This window comes from Solanum dulcamara, chromosome 8 (assembly GCF_947179165.1).
Source record: "Solanum dulcamara chromosome 8, daSolDulc1.2, whole genome shotgun sequence".
NCBI lineage: Eukaryota > Viridiplantae > Streptophyta > Magnoliopsida > Solanales > Solanaceae > Solanum > Solanum dulcamara.
In genome coordinates, this window is record NC_077244.1 from 19,083,776 (window position 1) to 19,096,545 (window position 12,770).

The following is a 12,770-nucleotide window of genomic DNA, read 5'->3' on the forward strand; positions in this document are numbered from 1 at the left end:
ATCGATTATTAAGGCCTTTATGTTTTTATCTAATTGATTTTCAATTTTATTCATATATATTTTAAAGCACTCAAGTGCTTCAGATTTATGGAAAATCAAATAGACATAATCAAAGTGTGTGAAATCATCATCATAATAGATTAATTCAAGTGGGAACTCAAATCTTTTAGATTTCCAAATGATTTACATGTAATCTTTCATCAAGACAATTTTCTTAAGTTGACATATCAATTTTGGAGAAAGAACCTAAATGTCCTTTCTTTGCCAACTTATTTATTCGATCTTTCTCTATATGACCTAAACTTATATGCCATGCAATAACATTAATATCATTGTTACTTGGATAACATGCCATTACACAACGATCAACATAATAATCATAAGTTGAAGGATTATAATCTAAAACGATAAAACAATCATAACGAAGTCCAAAACCATATAAAACATTATCTAGAGTTATTCCAACACTATTGCGACTAAAAAATAAATCGAAACCAATATCTAAAAGAATAGAGACATATAGGACATCATACAATATCAAAGATCGGTCACCATGCAAGTCAACTTTGCAAGTGCCTATTCCTTTGACTTCAATTCTAGCACTATTTCCTACATAAATCCACCTTGATCTAGGTGAAACTCGATGAAACTCCACAAACGCTTCTCGATATAGATTCAAATGGTCGGTGGATCCTGTAACTACAATTCACATAGGATAAGATTCGGTCAGCAAAAAAGTGCTAGAAACATATGTAGCACTTAGATATGTATTTAGAAATGCTATATTATTTGGCTCGGTACATTCACGAGAAAAATTAGAACTTGGCAATTGTAGCACTTCAGTTTTCTCTTGTCTCTCTTTTTGAAAAATCATCTTTCCTTCTTAGAATTTGATTTGTTCTTTTTCTTAGAGGGTCCTTCTCTAGTCTCCTTACCCTTCCCATTTTTTTCCAATTCTTATTGCGCTTGAAGCCTGAAGATTTTGTGCCACTTTATTCTACCACAAAGGTATTAAAAACAGCTTTAGTAACACCAAGCCGCTCATCTTCAAGTTCAACATGATGAGCAACATCAGAAAAAGTTTTGATGCTATCATTATGGGTGAAGTTAACCTTCAAATGTTCCCAATTGTTAGGAAGAGATTGGATCACTGCTTGAACCTACTACTCATTAGAAAGAAGTGACCAACACTTTTGAGTTGAACAATCATATTTGACATCACCCTAATGTGCTTTTGATATTCTGATCATTACGCTTCTTATAAGTATCAAACTTGATAGTCAACTGTTGGAGGCAGGTCACGGACGTACCCCTATATGTTCCTCTCAAATGTTCCCACATGAAATAAGCATTTGGAAATTCCTCACATTCATGTATGAGGTCATCAGAAATAGAACTAACTATTATTCCATGTGTAGTGGAGTTAGACTTTTTCCAAGTTTTATAAGCTTCAAGGTCTCTTATGTGTTGTGTAGTGTTACCCTCTTCTGGTTGGTTCAAAATATGATAAATACCTTCAAGATCATTTTTTCTTTCAGTACATACCATATTTTAGGAATCCAGACATCATAATTATCACCAATCAGTTTCTTAGCTTTGTTTAAGTTAGTAATAATACTTTTTTATGCCATTCTGTTTATAAGAGACAATTTAAGCAAGTTTTACTCATCAATATTAACTCTAATTATTTTAAGCATGATATATTTAAACACTTCACTCAAACAAATTAATTTTTATAATGACTTCACATTTAGAATCGAAATAATTACTAAGTTTCTGATTATCATCTACAATCTAAATATTTAATCAAAAGTAAAATTTATTTCTTAGTGAGTATATTAATAAAGATTAAGTTTCAATCCATTCTAATAATATAACATGGATTTAAATTAAGAAAGACAAACTACATATTTCTTATATTGAAAAATAAATTAACAATGACAAATTACAAGTCATTTAAAGACTAAAAACTTCCCATATATCTTCGAGACAACTAATATACACCCTAAAAGGCTGACTAGGTCAAACCTCGTAATACACATCTGTTAATCTACTACTCCAAAGTTCACGGAGAGTTTCTATTAAATAAACTAAGTGTAATGACCACCAAGGTCATTTTCGTGCTTTTGTATATTTTTACCATTTTACCCCTTCCTGTAGCTTTTTTATATCTCTTATGTGGTATTGGGATGGGTGGCACGCTCTCCATGGTGTTCGGTTTAGTTTTGAGGTGGTTTGGCTATTTTTGAGGCTTAAGATTTGAAAGAGTTGACTTAAGTCAACAACCGGAGATTCGAGCGTCGTATGAGAATTCTGATAGTTCCATTAGCTTCGAAAGGTCCATTTTGGTCTATAAGGAAGGTTGATTTGGGTTTTGGAGTTTTCATTTTGAGTTTAGGTGGTTTTGCCATTTTAACTTTAAGTTTTGGCCAAGGTTTGACTCTAGTCAATATTTTGAGTAAACACACTCGAATGAAAATTCCGTTAGCCTAGTTAGCTCTAGAATGCTGAGTTTAGTCTAGCACGCCCTTTGAATTGGTTTCTGAGGTGATCAGAATGAGTTTTTTTTTCTTTTGTGCATTTTAAGTATTTTCTTTAAAATCCTTTGATTTTGGTCAACTTTACATTGAAATGACCTCTATTGGAAAATCTGTCGATTTCATTGAGTCCAGAATGCCATTTTTAGCTGGGTAGCATAGTACATTTGTATTCGTGGGGTTCCAAATGAATTCTAAACCCCTATTGGAGAAAAACTTAATCCTCCAAAGTTCAGCACCAGCTGAACTACTGGTGCAAGGGCTTTTGCTCTTCGTATTTGCAACCCGGTGGTCCCAATGTCAAATTTTGACCCGATTTTAATTCTTTTTTAATTATAGAAGTATGGGTATCGTTGGTCTTATTTTGATGTTTGCTTCGATAATTTGATAGAGTGGCATCATTTAGAGGCGGCCCGAAAAGGAAAGACTAAAGTTTAGCATTTTGGGTGTTGTTCGTGCTTTGAGGTAGGTTATGGCTTACTCTTGTTAGAATTGGCTTGGTTAGAATTTTATATACTGAGAAGTAATGCATGATTAAGGTGGTGATTTAAGTGTTGATATCCTATTGAGAAATTGGGAGTCGATGATCATCGTTCGTGACTAGTTGGGATTTTAGTTGTTGGATTCTTAGTCTAGGTGATATCTTGACTTGTTTACATCATTTAGAGTCCTTAGAATTTACTCCTAGGTGATTTGAACTTAGGATACCGCTTGGTTGACTTGTACAGTTTCGGTTGGTCACTTGATATGATTTTTGGCTAGCTTATGCCTTGGTTGCTTATGATATTGAAATGTTGGGCCCGAGGCCGTTCTTTCAGTACACCAGACTTATAGGTGAGTGTCATATGATCTTTGACATACTATTTACCTCATCAGTGTTAAAAGCAATAGCCTACTACAATCACTCACATATGTACAAACACGCATTCAAGCCTACCATTCTAACCACTTTATGTCTCTCTTGAAGTCATCATCACTTAAGAATTATTTTTCCTATCTACATTAGCATCTCTACATCTACATTTGCATTAACTCCTACCAGTGAACACACCAATATACTCTTACCTATATATTATACACAACAAGATCCATTTAGATCTTCCTCCATGTCGATAACCTTAAATGAAATAAGTACATTTCAACCATCACAATACGGAACACCCACTCTTCTCTATCTATCGTGACTTGTCTAATATCATAAACCTTAGAACACATAACCGACCTTGATAACTAGGTACTCTATCTCCCCCTTAGGAAAAAACTTCTACTTTATTATCTCCCACCAATTCCTTCAACTTTACCAATGACGGATCAAGGTCTTCTTTGACTTAACACCTACTACCAAAGACGATTCAGACCCAATTTGCACCACCATAATCGGAACTACTCAACCTCACCCCTAATCTAGTCAACTGATAAATATTCCTTACAACTCCCTCTTTCATTCATCAACATGAGTCATGCTCCCCATAAACACCCTACTAAGTGCACCGTCTACACATTGGCCTTACACGAATAAGAAATCACACTCATGTCATAAAACTCATTAGCCACGGGAGTCGACTTAAGAGAAGGACTTTCAGAGTTGTCATCCCTAATTCACACAATATGATATATGCAATTGTTAGAATCAACTTTCGGGCCTTAAGAAAAGATATAACCTACCCTTAACTACTAAATCATGACCTTTCGATTCTAGAATAGACTCATTTGGGAATTGAAACTTGACTCAATGAGTTCTATAATCTATATAAGCATAAAATGCATGCAACCAATCCATACCAATCATTATCATTTCTATCACGACCAAACCCCGTAAGCTGCGATGGGTGCCTGAATTGGACACGCATATGTACCTCTGCCAACTATAAGTAAATTTGTGTCCTGCTTGACTCATAGTGTAGCCGACAAGGCTGTCATAACATATAGGGTCATTCCGTAATGCATACACACGCTAGATGACACAACTGTTACGACTTCAGAACGCCCAAATCATAAGTCATATGAGCCTAACTGTACATACATACACATACCATCCATACTACCCATGTACATATCCACAAACCTTTAAGAGTAAAAACAGAAACATAAGGCGGGACAGGGCCTCCGCCATACCCGTGAACAAAAGGAATATATACATCAAGATTTAGTACCCAAAATTAGGCTCCAGCACAATGGAGCACCTCTGGACCACTGAGTGGGACTCCTATGCTGGCGGATCTCCAAACTGTATACCTGTACCTGCGGGCATGAACGCAGCCCTCCGAGGAAAGGGGGTCAGTACGACATATGTATTGAGTATGTAAAACATAACATAACATATCCAAAAGCATATCTAAAACAGAAGTAGGGGATAAAACATCATAAGGAAATTATAGTTACCGTGGGGGTGCAGGGGACAAGTATAAAATTTAACAGAGTACTGTACCTGAGCCTTACAAAGTAAGGTCATGTATATCACTATCACATACTGTATCCGGTCCTCTTGGGGACCCGACATTACAAATGTATCATTTTATCAGCATAGGCATATGCATACTATTAGTGATGTGGGACGTATAGCCCGATCCATATAGATATGATAGGTTAGTGCCGAGGAACATCCGGCCCGATCCCTTCACATATAACATGTTAGTGCCGAGGAGCATTCGTCCCGATGCATATATATAATATGTTAGTACCGAGGAACATACGGCCTGATCCCTATACATATAACACGTTAGTGCCGAGGAACATACAACCCGATCCCTACATATAACATGTTAGTACCGAGGAACGTACGGCCCGGTCCCTATACATATAATAATGCATATACGTGCACATAAAACCTGGTAACGTAACAACCACCTCCCGAATATCATCATAAGATGTGTTAAAGAGTCTCTAGGTATAAGGGTTTACACATCCAATCATTACTCAGCCAATAAAAGGGTCGAGGAATATGAGTTTTACCACTTTAAGAATCCTAACCTCAAGAAGTGAGTACAAGTCAAATTTATACTCGAAACCTATAAATGGGATCACCTCTAACTCACCATATATCGCTTCACTTACATCCTACTGTTTCAAAAGAAGGAAGGGATAGGTTTCACGTGTACTACTTTTTGTCAGGTAGAAGACTTACAAGTCCATAACTCAACGATCGCAGGAGTTCTAATATTGAGAAGTGAATAAGATTGGCGAACCATACTCGGGGTTCTATGAATGGAATTATTCCCACATTACATACACAATCCACTTAGGACTGAGATATGCCAACAGAAAATAAAGATAGACTTTACGTACTCCTCACCTCCTAACGTATGAAAGGCTTGAGAGGTCCTAGTTCAATTAGTGTAAGAGTGCTTTCATTAAGAAGTAAATAAGGGTCGTGAATTACGCTTGGCATTTATGAGTAGATTTACCCTCAAGATCATATCATTCACTACTTAACTTGAAAACATGCCAAAAGAAGAGAATGAATAGGATTTACATACATTACCTTTTATCATATAAAAAAAACCTTAAAAAAGGAAATAGCTTGACTATTACAGGAGTTCCACCATCATGAAGTGGATAAGAATTATGAATTGTACTCGGAGCTTTACGAATGAAATAACTCCCAATTTTACATACATAACACTTACATAGACATGCCAAAAGAGAAGAAAGGGTAGCTTCACATACCTTTTACGGACTTTTATTAATTGTGTTCATGTCGTCGTCCTCCAAACCTATTTAACATGGAAGAAATACGAATATCAACCATCTTAGACTTTTTTAGCATCTTATATTACCTACGAGTATTCACAACATTCATTTCCTCGCTCGCCTTCTCGACTAGTTCCTTAACTAGTTAAGGCGTTAACAGAAATCGGACAACATCTCCCCTATAATATGCCCTATCCGAATTTCCAATTACACTCCTCATACCTATATTCAACCAACAACAAAAACCTGCAGCATATGTTTAAGCAATTCATATCAACAATATACAACATAAACTCGAAACAACTCGCTCGAAATTACACAACCAAAATAGGGTTTCTAGTTTCCAATTTGCAAAACCTTTAACCGTACGAAGCGGGGATCGTTTGTATGCCACCAGCAGCTCCCACAAATCTTTTAGGACAAATTTAGACCCTGCAACCCACATCAAAAAACCAGCAGCAGCCTCCACACACACAACGCCTCATTTTGACTATAATTTAACTACGACGACTTCAATTTTGATTGTTTCTTTCGCTGAGCATATCCACATCTTTTTTATACTTCAAGCAGTATAAAAGGTACATAATACACTTCATAACAATCCCATAAAGTCTAAATTTAAAGGAGAAACTTACCTTACCCGAAATTGGCCAAAACTAGCCAAAATTGTGCCTCGGAAACCTCTTTAGCGTGCTGGAAGTTGCGTGGACTGTTTGCTGTCCATTTTGGCTACACCAAGCCATGATTTTATACTTATAATACCTCCATATCATCGTGTTATATGCTGTTTAACTAATTTACGGAACAAAATCGGGACTTACCTATTTTTTTTCTCCCAGCCGTCCTCTTTTTCTCTCTAGACTTAGGGTTCTTTTTCTTGTTGCTGCTGAAGTTTTCTGCTGGTGACACATGTCCAGCCGTGATTGGACCACCGCATCTATGCAACCTATTAGGGGATGTCACATGGCAGTGGGGTCCACCCCTAAGCTGCTGCATCACCTACTTAACCATAAGTAGGTGCATCACCTGCTTGCTTGAGGTGCTGCCATGTGTCGCTCCTCCATTGGCTGCCACGTGTCGTCCTCTTCTCTTCCTCGTGGGTTCGTAATCTAGTCCTATTTTAAAAACCTATGTAATCCATGCTACGTAAGCTTGGTATGTACTCAAATAGCTTGAGTATGTAAGACTTCTAAGTTAGTAGCTTACGTAGGTAAATCGAGTCCTACGACTCATTACTTAGCCTCCAATTCCTTCCGGATTCTTATGAATTTATTTCCAACCTTCTCTACTATGGGGTATCACATTCGCCTTTTCTTAAAGTCATTTGATAGTGTCATAGCTTATCCGGCTCACATGATAATGTCTAAGGAACTTAAGAGACATTCCGAGCTTGAGAGTGTGGGGTGTAACCTCCTTCCCCCCTTTAGAACATTCGTCCACGAATGTTGAATAAAACTTCCCTTAAGACTTTATACAAACTTAAGGGAGATTTCTTTCTATTGCGATAGCATACATTTTCATCCAAGTAATTAATATACGAGTTCCAGGAGTGGGGGTTACTTGTAGACATTGGGGATAGGTATGGATACCTGTGTTTCGTGTCCTCTTCAGCTTCCCAGGTCATTTCTTCACGATTCTTATTCCACCACAGCACCTTGACAGAAGCTACGTCCTTAGTTCACAACCTTTTACTCTGCCGATCCAAGTTGGCGATAGGTTGCCCCTCGTAGGATAACTTTCCTTTTATGTGGACCTCACACACGAAGAATATTCTGGGAGGATCTCTTATATATTCCCGGAGCATTGATTTATGAAAACTGAATGTATTGCTTCAAATTGGACGGTAGGTCCAACTCATAGGCAGCTTTATCTATCCTACGAATAACCTGAGAAGGACCAATGTATCCCCTTCTTGCTGACTCTAGGCTGCTAATCGATAGCTTGTCCCTGAATAAGCTTCACTTTATCAATAATTTAGTGGATCACATCTGCGCCTGTCCATTTCCAAGTCAGAATTTCTATCTCCTGTAATTGGTCATTTGACTTCTGATACTCGATCTTGTTTAAGCTATTTCATAATTTCTCTTACGCCAACTTGTAATAATCCAGGTCTATTCCACTGTGCATTTACTCAAATCTTCTTTCCAGTTTTATTACCATGCATTATATTGTAATCCTTACACAACGTGTGTAGGTACTTAGAGCAATTCAGAAAATGACTTAGCATCGCTATATTAGTCTCTTACTTTCTTCAGTCGAGGTCAGGGCTCTACTATGGCTTTTGTCCTTAATACCAATTTTGTCTTAATAGTTCTGCCTCGAACCATCTTATACTTTTCTTTAAAAGATTCTGAATATGGCAATCACATTGCTATTACTGACTTCTTTTTATCGAATAATCACTTAATCCTACTCTTAAGATACCAATGCTCGTAGGCTGCACAATTATTCTTATGCCATTTGCATGAGGTGCATTCCAATTTAGTCATAATCTTTTGTGTTCTTAGCTTACTCTGTTCTATATGTGTTATTGTACTAACACGCGCTTACAATCTCTTTTTGTCCTACTTGTTTCGTTTCCTTTCTCACTTTCTAGGGGGTCACCCATCCCAGTGCTACTCTCACCCAAGCACGCTTAACTTCAGAGTTTTGATGGGATCCGGTGCAGTAGTGCGGGTATGATCGCATCCATCCCTTATGGGGTCTCGTTTGAAGTTTAAGCGTTCTCATTTACATATGATAGCGTCAGTTGATTTTCTCTTACGTTTGTACTTCTCTTGTCCACTTCCCCCCTTTTAGGGTGTACCCATGTCATCCTCCATTTATTTTCAGCTATTCACACGCAAATGATTCTACTCCAACATATTTAACGTGTTGCACTATATCTACATTTTCTGTTAAATCATCCCTATCAGTGATTAGCTCGTGCTCATAATTGGTTCAAATTCTCCACTTGGGAGCACTTATACTTTGATGATTCGTGTATCAAGCTCCATCATTATACTAGCCTTATTCCAGTGGATACCACTTATTCTTTTAATAACCTCGTAATGCAGATGTTGTTCTGCAAATCGACATTCCCTCTTCTTACAAGATCTCACTAATCATCAAGGTGGAGTCACGTATACACAATACTTGTTTATGCCTCCTAAACTTTCAGCTTTGTCGTGTTCTTAAGGCTCACTTCTAATCCTGCTTAAAACCATAGCAACTTCATTGTAGTAGTGGCCTTGTCTTATCACCTTTTCATCGTACTATACCTTCAGTTCGTAAATGACTATTTTCCTTTTTGTCCGATACTCATACTTAATTAATCACATCTATCTTGAGTGCCTCTATTCTAACTTCTCTATTATTCCTCCAGCTCATATCCATTTTTGGTTGTGCGCAAGGAATTCCATATTACTCTTTATTTCCTTGCACTAGCTATCCTTTTCGTCGTCACATACCTTTTATTCGAAACTTTCCTTACAGAACTTGATAAATCTTCCTTATTTAATCCATAGCTTGTTTTTCCATTTCACACCTATCTTTACATTCCATTCACATGGAAAACGCCATACCTTTTAGTTATTTCCTTACTATGGGCTACTTACCCTTCTTAGTTAGTCTTATCCTTAATGTCTCACAAGCTGTCTTAGGCCTCAAAAGGAACCATTTGGATGCTGGAATGATAACTGTTCTTGTATGCGAACTCCTCCAGAGGTAAGTGTTGATCCCACCGAGCACCAAAATCAATCACACATGCCCGTAGCATATCCTCAAGCACATAAATAGTCCTCTCAGGCTGTTTGTCCATCTGAGGGTGAAATGTGGTACTCAGATCCAATTGGGTACCCAACCCACGTGGGTATCCAATTTCTCATCCTTAAACTGCCTCTCTCAGATCTAATCCATCAAAGAAGAGCGGGCCTCTATGAAAGAAAACACTCAGCCTATATCAGAAAGCTGCAATCTCACCAACCCATTGGCCAATCTCTGAACATCTCTAGCCAATGGTTTCTCCTCAACTCGAATAGCTGCAAGACTTTCCATGCTAGAAATCTTCCTACTCAATGCATCAGCCACCACATTGTCTTTCCCGGAGTGATATAGAATAATCAAATTATAATCCATCAGAAGGTCAACCCACCTCTTTTGCCTCAAATTCAAGTCTCGCTGGCTGAAGATGTATTCTAGACTCCGATGATTAGTGAATATCTCACAATGAACTCTATACCAATAATGCCCTCCTAACTTCCAAACAAAGATAACTGCTGCCAACTCTAAATCATGTGTGGGGTAATTTTTTTATGATTCTTTAATTACCTCGAAGCATAGGCAATCACCTTCCCCTTTTGCATAAAACTCCACCTAAGCCCACTTCTAATGCATCATAATACACGGTGAAGTCAATGCCCTCCTCAGGAAAGGTTAACACAGGCACAATAGTCAATAATACCTTGAGCTTTTGGAATCTATTCTCACACTCATTCGATCAATGAAATACCACATTCTTCTGAGTGAGCCTGGTCAATGGAGCTGCTATCATACATTCACAAGTGGGTATGTTTTTTCCCTTGGTGGAGGAGCAGTCTATTGAAAATCATCTAAATAAATATGTATCGCTTGCTCTATAATTGAATCTGAATTTTTTACTTTAGATAAGGCCAGTGAAAAAGCTGAATGGCGCTGAAACTTTTTAGAAGACATTCCATTCTACACCAAAACTATGGGACCTATATGTATACATTGTGATAGTCAAGCAAAAATAAGTAGGGCAAAGATTGTTATGTACAATAAAAAATCTCATCATATACGACAAACACATAATACCGTGATACAACTACTCTCTAGTGGAGTTATCACTATTGGTTATGTAAAGTCTAAAGATAATATGTCGGATTCACTTACAAAAGGCCTAGCTAGAGAGGCAGTTGAAAGATCATTTAAGGAAATGGGTTTAAGGCTTAGGACAAGTCATCATGGCTGTAACTTTACCTAGCAGATTGAAAATCCCAAGAGATAGGTTCAATGATATCAAACAAAGTTGTGAATGACAGTTCGACAATATTGACTAACTCAATCCATTCTCATGATGAAGACAATGTTTAGGAACAAGGATAAAACATTAAGGCTTTTCAACGAGTTAATAAAACTTAAAGTTTTTTTTAATGATTTCTAAGTTTGACATATTTGACCAAATAGTGTATCTACGCAACAACACAGTTAGAAATCACATATGTGAGTGTGAAGTGTAAGCCGCTTCAAAGAGAATGATTGCAAAAGACCATTATCTATATACTCATGAAACCAGGAGGTGTTCATGGCTGAAACGAACACAACCGTAAGAACCTTAGACGACAAAGGGTTAATTATGTGAGATATAGTTGTCTAGGTATACACCAAAGCTTGACGGTTCAAAAATATTAAATTTACCGATTGACCAAATATATCCAACATATAGTCACTACAGAAAGTTCAATGAAAAACCTACTTATCCAGATACAATTAATCCTTGCTTGTGAAGTACTCACTTTGTCCGTTTCTTTTTCTTAGAGTCATTCTCTATTCATGCGGGGGATTGTTGGATTTTAAAAGGTGTGAATGAAAAATGAAGAGTTGTGACTCTTATGAAGAGTTATGACTTTTCTGGAGAGTTGCGATTTTTTTGAAAGGTTGTGACTTTTTCAAAGTGTTGTGACCTTTCCAATAAAGCACAATAAACACATGTTCACACTATCCTTTGTTGTCTATAAATAAAAGATTTTTTTCCTCATTTTTCAATAATGAATTTCTGGACATCTTGTTGTACTATTAAATCTGGTATTCTAAGTCTACTTTACTGATGTTGAGTGGTGTGTTGACATTGTGGTTTTAGGTATTGATATACCGGTGAGTAAGATCATTCTATCCTGGGAGGATATATTCCATTAACATTGGGTACTTGAGGAGAATAATTTCCTTGAGGGCATACTGTGCATTCAGTGGGCTCGATTAAAGTTTTGTTCTACAAAATGTACTACAAAAGATTTTTGTTCTATAATTTTTTTTGTTATCTCTAAGTGGTTTTCTAATACAAATTGGATAACAGTATGCTCTCCCCTGGCTGGGGCCACCAACAATGTTTAACTACAGTTGCTAAATATTCTCTCGATTTAGTGGTGTGCCTTGACTGAATTTGAGAAATTTTACAACATGAAACGAGCCAGAGATGGAGATTAATTCCGCCGGTTTTGAAAGAAGAAGAAGATAGAATTTTTTCTTAGGGCAAATTATCAATATTTATATTTTGACCACTTAATGTTTTCTTGGATCTTTGAGGCTGATTACTAATGTTATATAAAAAGTCTTAAATTAATTATTATTGATCCTAAAAGGGGCTTATATACAAAACAACAAAATTTGGAATTTAAATCCTTCGTTGTCTCTTTATGAAATGCCTTTTAATTAGACGATCCATTCTAGTTTTGATTATTTTACATTATTTCATGTTTGACTTGTAACCCCTGGCCTCAATGTTATTTCACATGGGACTTTCAGTAGAGAAATTCAATGTTTAAA